At 40.7% G+C, this 19565-nt stretch overlaps 1 long non-coding RNA gene across 1 annotated transcript in view; it reads left to right on the top strand.

The window, feature by feature from the left end:
- The window catches only part of LOC115100459, an 86081-nt gene extending 71939 nt beyond the window's left edge, over positions 1 to 14142 (top strand). Inside the window, exons 2-4 of the long non-coding RNA XR_003859074.1 lie at positions 5698 to 5819; positions 7500 to 7543; positions 13811 to 14142. This is a non-coding gene — a long non-coding RNA (uncharacterized LOC115100459). The remainder of the gene's footprint in view (positions 1 to 5697; positions 5820 to 7499; positions 7544 to 13810) is intronic.
- Positions 14143 to 19565: the final 5423 nt, after the last annotated feature.

The raw sequence follows: 19565 nt of genomic DNA, 5'->3' as shown, positions 1-19565 counted from the left end.
CACAGTGGTTAAGCACTGGTTGAACATCTCCTCCTCTCTCTGAAATGAATATTGACTCCAAAATAGTCCATTTGAATTCTTTAGATTGATGACTCTTTTCCACGCAATGAGATACAACAGGAGCTATCAACTTGAATGTCTTAATGCAACTCTTATGTTCTAACAGACAAATCTGGATTTTTCTCTTTGTTCAGCCCACATAAATTAAATTACATCGGCATTGGAGAACATAAATAACACATTTAGAATTACAGTTCTTAGACCTATTCAAAAAACTTTTTCATTTCGAACCCTGGTACTGACATTCAGACCTGACCAATGCTAACGTACACATGTGCCACAAGGGGAATTCTCTTTGATTTGCTCCTCAGAGCTTTCTTGAGGCTCAGATCTTAAGCAAGCTCTCACAATTTTATCACAGAGATTGCAATTTCTGGCAATAGGAAAATGTGGAGGCATACCCAATCTTTCATCTAAAGACAGCATAGCCCAATGTCTTTGTAAAATCCCAATTATCTCTCTAACCTGATTACTGTTGTGTAAAACACATTAACCCCTCATTTCCCCGTTCAGCTTTATATCCCAAAAGGAGAGCTCTGTTAGCAAATAATGTTTTCTTGTAAGGTTTTTTTACAACAGACCGCGGATATCCTCTCTCCAAAAATCGAGACAACATTATTTCTGATTGTATCTTGAACTCGGACATCGTAGAGCATATCCTCCTTAAACATAAAAATTGGCTAATAGGTAAGATATCTTTTAATTTCCTTGGATGAAGCTAGAGTACTGTAAAAATTGGTGACGGTCCGTATTTTTTCGGTATAATGTTGTTAACAGCCCTTCCCCGTCTCTGACAATGGTTATATCAGGAAATGCTAAAGCGTATGGGTGATATCGCAAAGTACATTTTAAATGGGCGCTTTGATTATATTGATCCATGATATAAAATTCTGTAACTCTTCACAGGATCCTAACCAGATAAAAATGACATCTATATAATGCCACCAAATGTGTATGTTGTTAAACCACGATGAAAGATACAGCACTTTTTCCTCAAAATGGGCCACAAAGAGGTTAGCTATATCTGTGGCTACTGTTGCCCCCATCTCAACCCCCTGAATTTGCAGATAATAACAACCCTCAAAAATGAAAAAATTATGAAATAGCACCAACTCTAATAGAGATAACAAAAAAGACGTGGGCACTTATGTGGGCGTTCACATGTTTCCAAAACATTTTCCATTAATTCAAAATCTTCCACTTGGGAGATGTTTGTACACAGCGCTTCAACATCTAATGTTGCCAGAATACAATATTTTGGCATAGGTGGAAGGGACTGTAATAGCACCAACATCTGAGTAGTGCTATTACAGTCCCTTCCACCTTGTACAGTGGTGCTATTACAGTCCCTTCTATCTTGTAAGAATTTAGCGGCGTGTTGCACAAAAGGTTTTAAAAAGTAATCCAGAAAATTTGATAATGGTTCCAAAATCGATCTTCTGCTGGCTACAATTGGATGCCCTGGAGGGAATGTAAGATTTTTATGGATTTTAGGTAAAGTATATAGGACCAGACACACAAAATGTTCTATCTTCAATGCCTGTATCTCCCTATTTGAGAGAAAACCCTCTTTTGTACTCAAATCAATAATCTCTCCAATCCGGTTCTATAATTTTGGGGTCGGGTCCACTGGTAGTAACTGATGATATGTTGTATCCTTCAATTGATGATAGATTTCTTGAACATAATCCCTCCTATTCTGTACCATGATGGGCCCCACCCTTATTAGCAGATTTAACTACTACATCACAATTATCTGACAATTTTTTGACAGCCTGTTGTTTTGCCTTGGCCCGTTCTTGTGATGAAAATATCCATTTTAAATCTTGAGCATGCTCTAATGTATCTAGATCTCGCAGAACTAACTGCATAAATGTCGCAATCACAGGGTCCACAGGGGGTATCCAATGAGACTTTAGAACAATAATGGATTGATCATTCCCCAGCCTATCACCAAAATATAATTTAATTTGAAGGAACCGAAAAAAAACAAAATAAATCAATCCTAGTTTGAAAAGAGTTATACAGATTTTCAGAACATAAGATAATCCTTTATTCAGAGCCCTAATTGTTTCTTCAGTCAATGTGATGTCAGATAAGTTTACTACCGTTGTTTGACTTCGAAATTGTGCTTTTGCTATCGGTCCATCCCAATCTGTTGACCGAGTCCTTGGTCCATCCCATTCGCTGGAGCGTGTCCGATAACATTTTTTTCCCGTGTGATTCCTGTTGTCTCGAAAATGCCCTAAAAAATTTAGGGTCTGTGACGATGATCCCAGTAATGCAGCCTGTCCCTGTGCTCCACTTCTCTCATCATCACTCATTGTAGGAGAATCTCAGAGGAATCTTGAAAGGTAACATGAGGACGTTTAGTTCCCACATTCTTTTCATGCCAAAAATAAATACGTTCTGATTTATAATCCTGTTTATCTCTTCAGAAATTTTGTATCTTGAGATCTAAACTGAACTATAATCAACTCAATCTGTTTACACAAAGCTTCATACACCTATGTATTAGTTAACATTTGTAATTGTGTCTTCATTTCCAGAATTTTGTTGCGTAAATGTCCAATAGATGTTGCTGTACGTTCAATGATACGTAGCATTAAATCAAGTGAGCATTTATTTAGCATTGCAATCTAGGGATGTGAATCGTGTCCTCGATCGTCTTAACGATCGATTTCGGCTGGGAGGGGGAGGGAATCGTATTGTTGCCGTTTGGGGGGGTAAAATATCGTGAAAAATCGTGAAAAATCGTTAAAAAATCGAAAAATCGAAAAACCGGCACATTAAAACCCCCTAAAACCCACCCCCGACCCTTTAAATTAAATCCCCCACCCTCCCGAACCCCCCCCCCAAATAACTTAAATAACCTGCGGGTCCAGCGGCGGTCCGGAACGGCAGCGGTCCGGAACGGGCTCCTGCTCCTGCATCTTGTCGTCTTCGGCCGGCGCCATTTTCCAAAATGGCGCCGAAAAATGGCGGCGGCCATAGACGAAAAAGATTGGACGGCAGGAGGTCCTTCCGGACCCCCACTGGACTTTTGGCAAGTCTCGTGGGGGTCAGGAGGCCCCCCACAAGCTGGCCAAAAGTTCCTGGAGGTCCAGCGGGGGTCAGGGAGCGATTTCCCGCCGCGAATCGTTTTCGTACGGAAAATGGCGCCGGCAGGAGATCGACTGCAGGAGGTCGTTCAGCGAGGCGCCGGAACCCTCGCTGAACGACCTCCTGCAGTCGATCTCCTGCCGGCGCCATTTTCCGTACGAAAACGATTCGCGGCGGGAAATCGCTCCCTGACCCCCGCTGGACCTCCAGGAACTTTTGGCCAGCTTGTGGGGGGCCTCCTGACCCCCACGAGACTTGCCAAAAGTCCAGCGGGGGTCCGGAAGGACCTCCTGCCGTCCAATCTTTTTCGTCTATGGCCGCCGCCATTTTTCGGCGCCATTTTGGAAAATGGCGCCGGCCGAAGACGACAAGATGCAGGAGCAGGAGCCCGTTCCGGACCGCTGCCGTTCCGGACCGCCGCTGGACCCGCAGGTTATTTAAGTTATTTGGGGGGGGGTTCGGGAGGGTGGGGGATTTAATTTAAAGGGTCGGGGGTGGGTTTTAGGGGGTTTTAGTGTGCCGGCTCACGATTCTAACGATTTATAACGATAAATCGTTAGAATCTGTATTGTATTGTGTTCCATAACGGTTTAAGACGATATTAAAATTATCGGACGATAATTTTAATCGTCCTAAAACGATTCACATCCCTATTGCAATCCATTTCAAAACAAAATCTGAATCTTCTTTAAAAACTCTTGTTTCCTTTTGCATTCATAGGCCCCATGGAATCATAGAAACATAGAAATGATGGCAGAAGACAAAATGGCCCATCCTGTCTGCCCAGCAAGCTTCACACTTCTTTTTTTCTCTCACATACTTATCTGTTTCTCTTGGCTCTTAGTAACCTTTTTTATTCTATTTCCCTTCCACCCCCGCCATTAATGTAGAGATCAGTGTTGGAACTGCATCTAAGTGAAATAGCTTAATTAGTTAGGGGTATTAACCACCACAATAAGCAAGCTACACCCATGCTTATCTGTTTATCCAGACTATGTAATTCAGTCCTTGTTGGTTATTGCCTGAATATAAATCAATGTTTCTTCATTCCCCCCTGCCGTTGAAGCAGACAGCCATGCTGGCTATGCATTGAAAGTGAAGTATCAGTCTTGCTCCTGTGCCGTTGAAGCAGAGAGCTATGCTGGCTTTGCATTGAAAGTGAAGTTTTAGTCTTGCTCCCCTGCTGTTGAAGCAGAGGGCTATGCTGGATATGCATTGAAAGTGCAGTGTCAGTCTTTCTCTCTTGCCATTGAAGCAGAAAGCTATGCTATATATTAGGGATGTGAATCAGGCTTCGGACAATTGAAAATATCGTACAATATTTTCAAAATCATCAGAAATCGGGGGCTCCCCCAAAACAATAGGAAAACCCCACAAAATTGTTTGTGGGGGTTCTTGTATCGTTTTGGGGGAGGGTGGGAAAACCAGCACACAAAAATAACCCCCAAACCCACCCCGACCCTTTAAAACTAATCCCTTAGCTTCCCCCACCCTCCCGACCCCCCGCCCCCAAACTGTTTACAGGTACCTGGTGGTCCAGTGGGGGTCCCAGGAGTGATCTCCCACTCCCAGGCCATCGGCTGCCACTAATCAAAATGGCGCCAATGGCCCTTTGCCCTTACCATGTGACAGGGTATCCGTGCCATTGGCCAGCCCCTGTCACATGGAGGGAGCACTGGATGGCCGGCGCCTGCTAGGGGACCTTGACTATGAGTATAGGATCTGGAGATCTGGTTGAAGGTTTTTAATACAAGATGAAGTTGAGATTAAATGAAGTGAGATTTTGATAAAAATTGAAAAAATTAATAAAGTAAAGCTGGACTTGCAGAGAACACAGTTTGCGCTAATTACAAACTGTACTCGTGAAGTTCCCACAAAGCAATATAAGATAATAAAATACAAATAAAAAGACAAAAAGGGTAAAGAGAAATCATGTGTTTAATGAAATAAAACATATAATTGTGTGACATTTTGTTATTATTTGTTAAATAAGAACTCAACATAGATTGGACACTGCTTATTTCTAAGCATTCCTAAGGTTATGCAGTCACCTATTCCTAGATGAACTTGTCACTTCTCCAAAAAAAAGAAAGTTCCCTAGCCAAGAACTGAGTTTGGTCCTCATCAATATTCATATGCTCTTTCCTGTTCACTTGTTACAAGGTAAGTGGAACACAGGAATAAGAGAGCAAGGGAGGGACATTATCAGCACAACAGGGCCATTGCCATTAGTTCCACCTTCCCATTATCAGAACCTACCATTATCCAGGGGCCCAGGCAACCAATAAACATGCCATTGGGACCAACATTGCCATCACTGGTAATCATATTTATTTATTTATTTATTTATTTATTTAAAGTTTTTTGTATACCGACATTTGTTAAGAAAACATCACATCGGTTTCCATAGAACAATATCTCTGCCTGCACACCTGTGACCTGAAAACAGATGGTGACTGGAGATTCCTTCACTGAATCACTGAGCTGAAGAGGCTCTCACAGAAGCTTCTTCTCTGCTTTGTCTCCTATGAACAGCCTACAGACAGCTGACTCTGAAGTCCCTAAACCCAACACTGAGTTCCTGTCCAGCAGCGCCAAGGCTCTGTGCACAGAGTGAGAGAGATTGGATCCAGCTTCAATCACTGTTTGTGACTGTGGTAAGAAAAGAGACTCTAACTCCTAATAGCGCTCTAAAGGTCAGAAGAGAAGATTTGTTAGTTGGTAGGATTTGTGTAGTGGTGAAATCTATGAAAGCTTCTTACAACTGCTCGATCTGTTGCCATAACTTTGAAACTGTAAAAGTTCATATAATTGTATTGTGTCACCTGAAGCAATTGATATAAACTTGCATAATACTTAATCAATTATATTTAATTGATTAAAAAAAACAATTAATATAGATAAATTGAAGAAATGTATTATTCTGATTTCAATCCAAAATAAATATTCTCTAAGAAATCTACGGTATTTTTAGAAGTTGTAAGGTTTAGTCTTTTCTACAAGTTGTAATTTACCAAGGATTTTAGCATTTTGTGTTTGTAGGGAAATGCTTTCTAAATCAAGCCAATAATTTTTACTCAGTTGTTAAATGCAGAATATTTTTTTATGAATATGATTCATTTGATGCTATTAAACATTATAAGAAATAAGTTATTTGCAATATTAATGCATTATAAATGTGCCATTAATTAAACTAAATAAATTATTTGTGGTTTTCCATTAAATCTTTATTAGCAAGAATTTAATAATTGGATCCCCTACAGCTCCTGGGTGAACAGAATGTTCTAGAACAAAATGAGTCAGTTAATCTTCATGCTTTTTTCACTTTCTGCTTTACTTATCAAACTTTTTGTAAAAAATCTGTAACATATGGAAATTAGTTTTCAATATCTACACTACTATAAAAGTTGAACATTAAACATTAATTGCTCTTTAATGACATGGTTATGTTACTTTTGTCTTGCATCACTAAATTAATGAAAAGGCAGTTATCATAAAAATCTACAAAAGATTCAGACAACCCACCAAATGAAGCATGGCTGGAGTGTGTTAACGAAAAGTGCAAAAGATAACTCGCAAGTCCACATTTACCATTATTTTAAAAATAGGGTTACAACTTCAAATGTCTCAGACAGTGAAAGCAAACAATAAAATTAGGTAAAAGTAAAGCAGCACGGAATGTGCCTGGAGATAATGATGTCTTTATAAGACTAATGTTTGTAAGTGCACACTTTCTGGAATAATCTTGCTATGCTTGAGGAAGGGAAAGAGTATTACTGCCTGTTACCTTTAGGAATGTATTTCTTTCCACTTACCATATGGAAATATGTAAGGGATTCTGACAGTTTTATCACATAAAATGCAAAATAAGTTTAAAATAAAAAAATGGCTATAGTAGTATGGCTGCTATGTTAGTCCACGTGAATGCACAGACATAAAGGTAAACAAATTGAAACAAAAAAACCCACCTCTTTATTGCCCTATCCCTATGGCAGTAATGAAGCAATAATACATGCATTTATTGCCCTTCGGTTTGCTAAAAAAACTGGTATGTGGTCCATTATTTTCTTAGTCCAATAAAAAAAGGCAGCACACATATTTTTTTTTCTATGTGTTTACCATTATTCTGGTGCAAAACAAAGCATGGATATCATGGATTCCAAAATCAAAGAAACCTTGAAAACAGGATGAGAATGGGCTGACCCCACTGACTGACTCTTAAAATACATCAGAGGCAGAATGCAAAGGGACTTCTCCATATAATTGCACGTGACTGGAAGGATATTCTTCTGAACAATCTACTTGAGGTGATTTGATCTCTCTCCTTCTATTTTCAGCATGCTAAGCATTGGATAATTCAAGCTGCAAAAGAAATTATGAAGTAAGTATTTATAGGAACCTAGTAATATCACCAGTAGCAGGAAATGTCTATACTGCTCCGCATGACTGGCAGGTGAGAAGGGAGAAAGCATAACATGTCCAGGGAGAATTGGAGCCGTTCATTATCAATGGAATATTTAACACGGTCCACTTGTACTGTAACAATTATTAAAGCACAAGTGGAGGTTTTCATTTAAAACATATACACAGTTTTAATCTATCCTTATTAGAGAAGACAAATGAGAAATTGAAATCATGTTATTGGATTAAAATGTTGGAATAAACTACTAGAATTTGCTTCACATCTGGAATACGATGGCTTTTGAGTTTGGATTATAGCACAATTTTTTTTTTTTTAAAAAGGAAAATGCTTCTGGGAAAACATTCTAGTGAAGAGAATATGGTGATTCAGAAAGTGCCTCTGAGTTTTTTCAAAGGTTGCTCATTAGTCAGCTCTTGCCATCTTTGAAATTTTGTATTTTCAATTTTAGTTAATTATAGTGTTAAAGCGGTATGTTTCAGTGCTGTTCTTGCTGCTGCTATTTTTATTTTAAAAACCAATTTCAAATTATTTAAACTTGCCCTGGTTAATACATCATTTTCTTCTAAATTATGTTATTGGGAGCAATGTTCTCACTGGTTGGAAACTGACCCCCGATGCAGCACATGCTCTGCTTATTCGTGTATTGCTATTGGTGTCTTCATGTTTTAGTTCAAGCTCAAGGCAATTTTGAAAAAAAAATATTTGATTAAGTTATATGTCGGCTAGTTTTCTTTTTTCTTTTTGAGGCATCCTCAAAGTGATTATAAAAGTTATCTGAGGTATCCAAAGTTTTCATGGGTTGCTCCCAAATTCCTTAATTATTGTGCTGCTACACTTATGTACAAAATTAAGCTCAATGTAATTGTAAACTTTTAGTACTTCTAGTAACTGTCTTATGACACTTTGATGTATAATGTACTAAGCATGGAGAAACCCTATAGTGCATCAAACCTGAAGAGCATTAACATTCATGTACTAAATCCCAGATCAATTTTGAGGACAATTAACTGTTTTGCCAGCGCTGTAACAGTATCTCAGTCATTAATGAGGTTTGTATTGATTAAAATGATGTATAATAAGGAATACCTTTCCACCGCAAGCAATATTCAATCTGTCTTATGTTTCAGCATCCATTTGGTTTCAGTATTTTAAAGCCAAAGCAACATAGAGATATCTGTTTTTTTATTCTTAAGTATTAATGTTTAAGAGCCCCCTGATCATGAATTATTGACAATATTGAACTATTGACCAGAGCTGCTGCTCAAACTATTCAGGATTAAACTTTGCACACAAACTTTCATTCCAAAGCAGAACATTTTCAAGGACAATGGACTGTCATCTTCTCTCTCTCATTTTTCTAATGACTATAATGTATCCCTATCCTGTGTTTCATGTATTTAAGTACTGCACACAGTCACCCAGTAAATGAAAGCAACATTTGTACTGTTTTTCATGTGTCTACGTTTATTTACTTAGGGCCGGATTTTTAAAAGGTTACACGCGCCGGGCCTATTTTAAAAAGGCCCGGCGACGCGTGTAAAGCCCCGGGATGCGTGTAAGTCCCGGGGTTTGCAAAAAAGGCCGGGGCGTGGGCGGGGACAGAGGCTCCAGGCACAGCGGCCATTTGCCACTGGGGTTGGGATCGCGCGCCAGAAGTCGGCCGGCGCGCACAACTTACTTCAGCCCCAGGGCTGAAGTAAGTTTAGAAACAAAAAAAAGAAGAAAAAAAAAGGTAGGGGGGAAAGAGCAGGGGAGGTAGGGGAAGGGAATGGGAGAAAATATTGCGGCTCAGAGTGGGCTCAGTGCGCATAAGGTGCACAATTGTGCACTCCCTTGTGCGCTCTGACCCCGGATTTTATAACATGTGCACGCCTGCACGCACATATTATAAAATTGGGCGTTCATGTGTACACCCACATGCTCCATTTTGAAATCTACCCCTTATTTATTTATCCAAACATATATCGTCTTACTTCCATAGAGGTGGTAGGTAATGTACACAATTAAAACCAGTGACCATAAAATAAAAATTATTAAATTATTAACAAACTACATATAATTGTATAAAACCAACTCCAAATCATACAATAACATAGCAAAAATAAGCCCCACATTCTACACAACTTGTGTTAATACATTGATAGCAAATGATGTTTTGTTTAGTTCTAGATCAAGAGAGAGTGTTTGTGTGTGAAACTTCCTATCTGAAAAGCAATGAAAAATTACAGGGATTTTAGTAGGAATCAAATAAGCCCATACGGAACTCCATTTAACTTCTCAACAACAATACACTGCTGTAAGTCCATCCCCTCCTTTCTGAACACACTGCCAGAACCCTTATCCACTTTCTCGTTTCCTCCCAGTACAATCTATCCTAAATTCAGCTGCACAATTTATCTTTCACCAAAGTCCCTACACAAACATAACCCCTCTTATGAAATCACTGCATTGGTTCCCTCTCTGGTCCCGCATACAGTTCAAGCTCTTCTTTCTCACCTACAAATGCTTTCACTCTGCAGCACCTCTCTAGCTCTCCTCCCTTACCCCTCTCTACACCCCTCCTCGTGCACTCTGCTCATTGGACAAGTCATTCGTATCTGTGCCCTTCTCCTCTACTGCCAATTCCAGACTCCCTGCTTTCCACTTGGCTGCACCACGTGGCTTCTAATAGACTTCCTGAACTGGTGCGTCACGCTCCCTCTCTTGCTGTTTTTAAATCCAATTTAAAGACCCACATTTTGAGGCTGCTTTTAAATCTTAGGCCTGATTGTTCGCTTTTAGCCTCATTAAATAACTTTATTTTTTCTTTTTAAACCTTTGTCTTACTTTATGAAATGCTCCAAGCCTCTTGCCCTGCATGATTGACTTATTTGATTGTAAGCTCTCTTTTCTTTATAGTGTGATTTGTCTGTCATGTAGCACTATAAAAATGTTAAGCAGTAGTAGTAGTAGAATGCTCTCAGAATCTGCCTGTCCAGGTCAAGTAACAACACTGCTGAGCAGTTTGGAACGCAAGTAAAAATATTGCTTTCAAATATGGGGCATGATTTTTAAAAGCATGTTTGTGCATAAAACTTGTTTTTATGCACATAAATAACCTTTTGAATATCTTACTGGGAATTATGCAGGTAAAATTCTGTGTGAAACCCAATTTTATGTGCATTTTTACCGGTTCACGGAATGGAGTTTGATGGAAAAAGGATTTATATGCATATTTTCAATTTTCAAAAGTTTGCACATAAATCTACACTTTCGGGTGGATTTTCAAAAAGTTGCGAGCATGAAAAACGGGGATTAAGAGCGTGGCCGGGCCTTGCTCGTGCCGTGGACATTTTCAAAGGGGCCCGGCCACGTGCGTAACTCCAGTTACATGCCGAAGTGCCAGGCCCAGATAAAGGGGTGGTCTGGGGAGGGCGGGGAGGGTTAGTCCAGGGGGTGTGGAGGGGCGGGGCTGGAGGCGGCCTGTACAGTGGCCATTTGCCGCTGTGCCGGGGAAGCGCGCCGTGTACTTACTACTGCTCCTGTTAAAGAGCAAAGTGTAAAAACAAAATTGGGGGTTAGATAGGAGAGGGATAGGGTTAGAGAGGAGAGGGAAAGGGGAAGGGAGGTTAGGTAGAGGGTAAGGAAGTTCCCTCCCAGTCCACTCCTTAATTGGAATGAACTGGGAGGGAACTGGGGAAGACCGGGATGCGTCGCTGGGAGAAAATTGCATAATTTCCCCCCCTTGTGCCTGCCATGCGCACATACATGTGCAGATTTTAAAATCCAGTGCGCATGTGTGCATGGCCCCTGGATATTATAACATGCGCCCTGGTGCATGCATGTTATAAAATCAGCAGGTCCATGTGAGCGTACCTGGAAGCGTGTGCACATGGACATGCATGTGTAAGTTTAAAAATCTACCCCTTTGTGTATATATGCCTCTGTAGGTACCCAAAGAGCCTGTGGATTTTCAAAGCGGACTGATCTGCTTTGAAAATTCAGGCTAAAGTCTGGATAATAAGTACCCACTGTTGCGTGCCCCATCCGCAGCAGGCCCGCAACTGGGCCTACTCACCTCCGGCGCCTAGCTCCAGGTCCTGGCCCGTCTTCCCTCACGGCTGTGAGCAGCCGCCTACTCTCCCGAGCCTCAATTGCCTCCTCAGCCATCTCTGGCTCTAATGCAGACCTCCCCAGCTCCCGGTGGGTCTCCCTAAGTGTGCTGCCGGGAGTCGCCGTCATCCAGTGTCCTGCTGCCCTCTAGGCATGCACAGGCGCACCTTGCCATCTTTTAAAGGGGCCGCGGCAGGAATCCAACCTGCAGCTCTGAATGATGACATCATCAGGCCCTGCTATTTAAGGCAGGACCCACCAATAGTTCCTTGCCTTGGCAACAGGTCTCCACGCTTGTCATGTGCTCATTGCTTGTTCCTCACTTTGTTCCTGGTTCCTGTTCCTGACTTTGTTCCTGGCTCCTGTTCCTGACTTGTTTCTGGTCCTTTCCTAGCCTTGTTGGACTGACCTCTGGCTTTGACCCTTGCTACACCTTGGACCATGCTCAGGACTGACCTCTGGCTTTGACCCTTGCTATGTTTTTGACTACGCTTTGGACTGACCTCTGTCTTCAACCTTTGCTCTTTTGACCTCCATTCCTCGCCTTACTCTCTGCTTGCTCTGACACCAGCCTGCCCTCCATTTTTACCCTGGTATCTTCCTGGACTTGGCCTCTTCAGGCTCTGGCCTACTACTACCCAGGTGTCATATGTTCTTGTTCCTGGCCCTCTTTGGTGCTTAGGTCTCTGGATCCCTGCCTTGTCCGGACCTGCTGCAGTCTTCCTGTTACCTCTTTGGGTCCCTGGCTATCTACCACTTCTCCAACTGGGAGTCATCTGATGGAGGCCCACCTAAGATCAGCTGGCCCTTGCACCCAAGGTCTCAACCTGTGTGGAATGAAGGCTGGTATTGGCGAAGCTCCAGTGGGCCTCCTTCTCCCAGCCAGCACTGCCTCCTGATGGTGAGGATGCAAAGGGATTGCCCTGTGGGTAGCATCAACCCCACCTTGGGTCAAGGGTCAACTTCCAACACAATACCCACAGACCTTAGCCCAATGAAAGCTGCTTCAAAATTGCCCTCTAAAATAAAACCAAGGATTAAATACACAGGGGGCAGGTCTTTTCAATGGAAACAGGCATCAGAATTAGTGGTCATGGAAACAGGATAAAAACAGGAGTAATCTAAGGAAATATTACTAAACAGAGAGGTTGGTGGATGCATGAATCAGTCACTCAGTGGAAGTGGTGGAGATAGGGACAGTGTCATAAAGCATGGGGCAAGCACTTCTCTGAAGAATTGAAAGAGATTATAAGCCTAAGTAGAAGGTGTAGCTGGGCAAGGTGTATAGTCTTTATTTGCCATCATGTTCTGTGATTCTATGTTTCTTTTATGAAATGGAGAATACATTTCTCCAATATCACATTCTTCCAATCAAATTTGGCTATTTTTTTTTTAGGAAAGTTTTTGAGGCAAGCATTATTTTTTGGAAATCAAAATATATCCACTTATGATATTTTGGACTTTAATTTTAAGTTTAATTTAATGTATTTGTGATACTAACATACTGCAATTTCAATATCAAATTGATTTACAGTAAAAGAAAATTAACTTAACAAAACAACATTCTTATATTAATCTAAACAAAAAATATACATTTTAATACCTAATTAAAATAACAAAAATCACAGATAAGATCATACTATGTATATACTATTTTAATTATCACTAAAAGCCATGGTAAATATGGTAAATAGCCAAAAATTCAAAATCTTCTGAAACTTATGGTAGTTCCTTAAAGCTATATAATTTACTTAAGTTAATTTAGAAATGTAATCTGTTTGCAAATATGCCTCATCAAAGCAAGTTATGTCATTCTGTTTGCATATCAGATGTAATATGCTGAAATGTGACAGCCCCAGTGGATGAGTTACTTCCAATGTGAAATACATTGTAGGACAGCTGAAAAAATCACTCCTACCTGAATTTTATGCATATATAAACCTTAATCAGACATTGCAAATCACTTTACATTTCCTTTCAAATTTGCAATGTGTTTTCTCTAACTGTTTTTTTTTTCTGTCCTCTACTCATCATTTCTTGCTCTTGAAGTCTGTTTTCCACCCTTAAAGTCTAGCATATGTTCTCATCTCTTTACTCGCATAGACAATGAGCCTTTCCCAACTCATTTTGCAGACCTACTTCAACAACAGAGGAAAGAGCACTCCAAGAAATCAGTGAAGAATAGAATGAATAGTCAAAGGCACCGTGACAGGTTATAACAGCCCAAATAGAAGCAACAATATCCAAAAGCACTGTGAGAGGAACAAAGCAGCACCAACAGTGGTAACACCTAATTGCTCCAAAAGAGGAACAAAAGACATAAAGACTGAAAAGCTCTCCAAGGCATTAAAAGAACAGCAAAGCAGAACCAACAGCAGTAGAAACATCCCAAGATACTATGAAATGGGGAAGCAGAAACAAAAGTGGAAATAAATATCCCAAACCATTGTTAGAGGGTAAAAGTAGCGCCAACAGTGGTATGAATACCCCAAAGCACTCTAAGTGAGAGGCAAGCCATGCCATCAAAAGTGATATGAAGGCCCCTGTAACACCAAAAGAGGAGCACATGACACCAACAATAGTGGCATGAAATCTCCAACCATGGTGAGAGAGAAATGAGGGTAATCTAGCTGTGACATCTGTCATTCCATTGGTCAGCAAGGTTGATTTAGCTGATCTGGATGGATAGTTGGGTGGGTTGAGTGGGTGGGTATCCCCTTCCTCCCTCATCCTCTGGAAGCTGTGCACTTGGTCAGACAAGGTTTTCCCTTGAGAGAGCCTCAAAATCACTACAAGAGGGGGAAATCATCACAGTGACCTAAAGACAGAAAAAACTCTGGAGAAAACTATGGAGAATTCCCATAGTCATTATGCTGTGATATTCAGATCTCACACTTTGTGCAAGACAAAAGACTAACCAAACCATCTAGAAGACAGTGAACTTATAAACCCTGGTTAGGGAGAAGCCAGAGGAACTCTCTGTCGGCGGCCTCTAGTGGTCTTGATGTGCAAATTGGACCTCAGACCCATTTATAGGGTAAAATACTAATCAAACCATCTACAGTAGAATCCAGAGCAAGCTGAACCTCCTATCCCTAGACAGGGATAAGCTAATGGAAATCTCTGCAAGACATCTGCAGTGGTCCTGATATAGTTCTTCTATATCAGGTGGGATTGGAGTTGGGGGGAGATTTGACTTCCGCATTGCAGTGCATGTCTGAAGTAAAAATACGATCCAATCAAATCACAAAAGCCCCAACAACAAACGTATTCCAGAGACCCACACAGTCATATAAACTCACAAAAACAAAATTGGTCTACAGGTCATACAACTTGATCTTCTATAAATTCATACTTTATGTAAAAAACTCTTTTTGTGCAGACAATTATGTGGGATCGACAATCCTAAGCTCTTCAATTTTATAAAAGAGCCAATTCAGGAGGAAATTCCACTTTTCTTTATTTAATCCTATCTATATTTTTTATGTTATTTGGTAACATGCCTAACTGGTGTGAAGGAGGCAGATCTCATGTGTTATCTAGATAGGATTTAGACTGTGCCGGGGAGGAGATGGCTGTCATGGTACATGTGGGCACCAACGACATAGGGAAATGTGGGAGGGAGGTTCTGGAAGCCAAATTTAGGCTCTTAGGTAAAATCTTAATCCAGAACCTCCAGAGGAGTATTCACTGATATGCTCCCTGTTCCACACGCAGGTCCCCAGAGGCAGGCAGAGGTCCGGAGTTTCAATGCATGGATGAGACGATGGTGCAAGGAAGAGGGATTCAGTTTTGTTAGGAACTGGGGAACCTTTTGGGGAAGGGGGAGTATCTTCCGAAGGGATGGGTTCCACCTTAACTAGGGTGGAACCAGACTGCTGGCGCTAACCTTTAAAAAGGAGATAGAGCAGCTTTTAAACTAGAACAAAGGGGAAAGCCGACAGTTACTCAGCAGCACATGGTTCGGAGGGAGGCATCTTTGAAGGATACTAATGATGCATTAGAATTAGGGCATCCCAACAGTGAGGGTCCAAAATTAAGAAAGGTAGTTCAAGTGCCTGTAACTAAAAACTCACCTGAGCTTAAAAACTCTAACTTATCCCTATCAATTAAAAAGCAGAATGAAAATACAAACAAAAAACACACTTTGAAATGTTTGTATGCTAATGCCAGAAGTCTAAGAAGTAAGATGGGAGAATTAGAATGTATAGCAGTAAATGATGACATAGACTTAATTGGCATATCAGACACTTGGAGGAAGAAGGATAACCAATGGGACACTGCAATACCAGGGTATAAATTATATATAATACTGAATCCCTCTTCCTTGCACCATCTTCTCATCCATGCATTGAAACTCCGGACCTCTGCCTGCCTCTGGGGACTTGCGCGTGGAACATGGAGCATATCAGAGAATACTCTGGAGGTTCTAGATTAAGCTTTTTACCTAAGAGCCTAATTTTGGCTTCCAGAGAGGAGCACCCGGGAGGTGGTGTGGTGCTTTATGACCGGGATGGCATAGAATCCATCAGGATAAAATTGAATCTTTATGGGTAGAAATCCCTTGTCTGTTGGGAAGAGTATAGTGATAGGAGTATACTACTGTCCACCTGGCCAAGATGGTGAGACGGACAGTGAAATGCTAGGAGAAATTAAGGAAGCTAACCAAACTGGTAGTGCAGTAATAATGGGAGATTTCAATTACCCCAATATTGCCTGGGTAAATGTATCATCGGAACATGCTAGAGAGCTAAAGTTTCTGGATGGAATAAATGACAGTTTTATAGAACAATTGGTTCAGGAACCTATAAGATAAGGAGCAATTTTAGATCCAATTCTCAGTGGAGCATAGGATTTGGTGAGAGAGGTAATGGTGGTGGGGCCTCTTGGCAATAGTGATCATAATATGATAAAATTTGAATTATTGACTGGAAGGGGGACAATAAGCAAGTCCATGGCACTTGCATTAAACTTTCAAAAGGGAAACTTTGATAAAATGAGAGAAATAGAAAAAAAACTGAAAGGAGCAGCTACAAAGGTAAAAAGTGTACAAGAGGCATGGACCTTGTTACAAAATACCATCCTAGAAGCACAGTCCAGATGTATTCCACGCATTAAGAAAGGTGGAAGGAAAACAAAACGATTACCGGCATGTTGAAAAGGTGAGGTGAAAGAGGGTATTTTAGCTAAAATATCTTCATTCAAAAATTGGAAGAAGGATCCAACAGAAGAAAATAGGATAAAGCATAAGTGTTGGCAAGTTAAATGTAAGACATTGATAAGACAGGCTAAGAGAGAATTTTAAAAGAAGTTGGCCATAGATGCAAAAAACTCACAGTAAAAACTTTTAAAATATATCCAAAGCAGAAAACCTGTGAGGGAGTCTGTTGGACCGTTAATGATCGAGGGGTTAAAAGGGCACTTAGAGAAGATAAGGCCATTGCAGAAAAATTAAATTATTTCTTTGCTTCAGTGTTTATTGAAGAAGATGTTGGGGACATACCCATTCTGGAGAAGGTTTTCATGGGTAATGATACAGATGGACTGAACCAAATCAAACTATACCTGTTTTATAGTTTTTTCTGACAACATTCAGCTGTATTTTGAAGTTAATACTGATGTTCAAGCTGCATTTGCTATGATTTCTACCTGCTTATTGTCTGCAGTATAATGCTGTAGTATTGAACTTAAAGAAGTCCGAAGCCCTTTCGTTTTCTCATAAATCTCGGCCAGAGGGTATGCCTACTATTTCAATTGGGGGTGATAATTTTGTTGATCAAGTTCACAGTTTGAGGTTTTATTTTGATAACAGGGTACTATCAAGCTAGGGTGAGAGACGATTGTAGAAATCTAATCTTTGTGAGATGTTCCTCATTCCAAATGACGTCAAACCTTCACTGAGGTGTACTGTGCTGTTCGTACATCTCACTCTGCATGTCAAACTGGCCCCAAAACCCTAAACAACCATCAAAACCTCACCTCGACATAGTCAAATACTGTGAAGGCCTCCACAGAGGTTCTCTCTCTCTCTCTCTTGCCCTCTCTCTCCATCACTCCCTCTCCCCAAAGCTAAAATGCCGTTTTGGTTATATCGCACAGGTTAACGCCAGGAAAAGAGGTGTAGTTATTTCCATCATTAAAAACATGTGATTACGTGCGTTACACTATCACGCTGTGTGAGATTGCCCCTCATTTTCATTAATCCTGCCCAAACCTTTCCCCTTCAAAAAATTTGCATTCACACCATGCAGTACCATCACTATTGCATGCATTAACACATTTTGATGAATGACACTGTAATTTTGTACCTGTGGCAACAGAGAACAAAGGGGGTCATTTTCTAATGGGATCGCACATGATACCTAGATCGGGGTGGAGTTGGGGCGGCGTCAGCACTGGAAGGGGAGGAGTCGGGGTGGCACCGAGGCAGACGTGGCGGAGACATCGTTAGTGACGAAAAGGTAAGAACCTTTATCGTCACCAGTAACGTGCCCAATAGCACCACCTTTCATGGTGGCGCTATTGGTTTGCGAAAGCCGGCAGCGATAATACCGCGGTGGTGCAATCACTGCTGGCTGTTGCAGGCCCTCCTCCTGCTTTGCCCCCCACCCCCCGATACTGCGTGATTCTCAAAGGCCTGTGATTTTAGAAAATCCAGGCCAAAGTGACTTGCCCAACATCACAATGAGCAACAGCAGGATTTGAACCTTGGTTTTCCTCTGTCATAGCCCACTGCTCAAACCACTAGGCAAGGATGTCACTCTTTGGAATGATTTGTCTGATGAATTACAGGATTTATCACACTTTAAAATATTTCAAAATTATGTTAAAGCAGTCTTATTTACTGGTGTTTTCTAGGGATGTGCATTGGGTGCCCGATCGTTTGCACTTTCGGGTTCGTGTGGCATTTTCTTTTAGTATAAAATCATTTTTAGGTTTAGTGCACACTAACACAAATTTATTTATTTATTTATTTGAAGACTTTTTTATACCGAAGATCATGTACAAGTACATATCGCTTCGGTTTACAGAGAACCAACAGTTGGAAATTACAGCAATTAATATGAACAAAATTGAACAAAAAATGAACAAGAATAGAATTGAGCATGGATTACAAGAGGGGATTAAGTGGAATAGCAAAAAGGTAAACATGAGAATCAAACATGGAATATATGATAAGGAGTAAGGGAAACTTCGAGCAGTTAAACACGTCCGAACCTAAGTACTATAATGTAGGGTCAGGTAAGGGACTTTAAGTAAATGCTCTTGAGAAGAGCCAGGTCTTCAGTTTTTTTTTGAACGTCCGCAGGCAAGGTTCAGTGCGGAGTTCCGAGGGAAGATTGTTCCATTGTATGGGTCCAGCAATTGAGAAGGCTCGTTTCTTGAGAGCTGACTTGGCGGGGGGAACATGAAGGGTACCTAGGTATGTTGTTCTGATTGGTCTGGAGGCTGAGTGATGTTGAAGAGGGCAGGATAGTTTGAGTGAGGTTAGAGAGTGAATAGTTTTGTGGATCATGGTTAGCACTTTATACTGAATTCTGAATTTAATAGGGAGCCAATGTAAGTACATAAGAATGGGGGTGATGTGTTCTCCTCTGCTGGTATTGTTTAGGATTCTTGCTGCCGAATTCTGTAGCATTTGAAGTGGTTTGGTGGTGATAGCTGGAAGACCGATTAGAAGGGAATTGTAGTAACAAAAAATAACAAAAATAAACATTTTTATGTTAGTGTGCACTAAGCCAAAAAACGATTTTCACGAAAATTCGGGTGAAAAAGTGTTTGTTTCTCATTTTACCCAATATATAACGAATTAAGAAATATTGTTCTATATTTCTATTCATTATAAAAATGATTCACATCCCTAGAGTTTTCTGATTAATTTTAATAT

The sequence above is a fragment of the Rhinatrema bivittatum genome, chromosome 10, assembly GCF_901001135.1.
Source record: "Rhinatrema bivittatum chromosome 10, aRhiBiv1.1, whole genome shotgun sequence".
Lineage (NCBI taxonomy): Eukaryota > Metazoa > Chordata > Amphibia > Gymnophiona > Rhinatrematidae > Rhinatrema > Rhinatrema bivittatum.
Note: the sequence above shows the minus strand (reverse complement) of the source record. Positions and strands in the feature narration are given on the sequence as shown.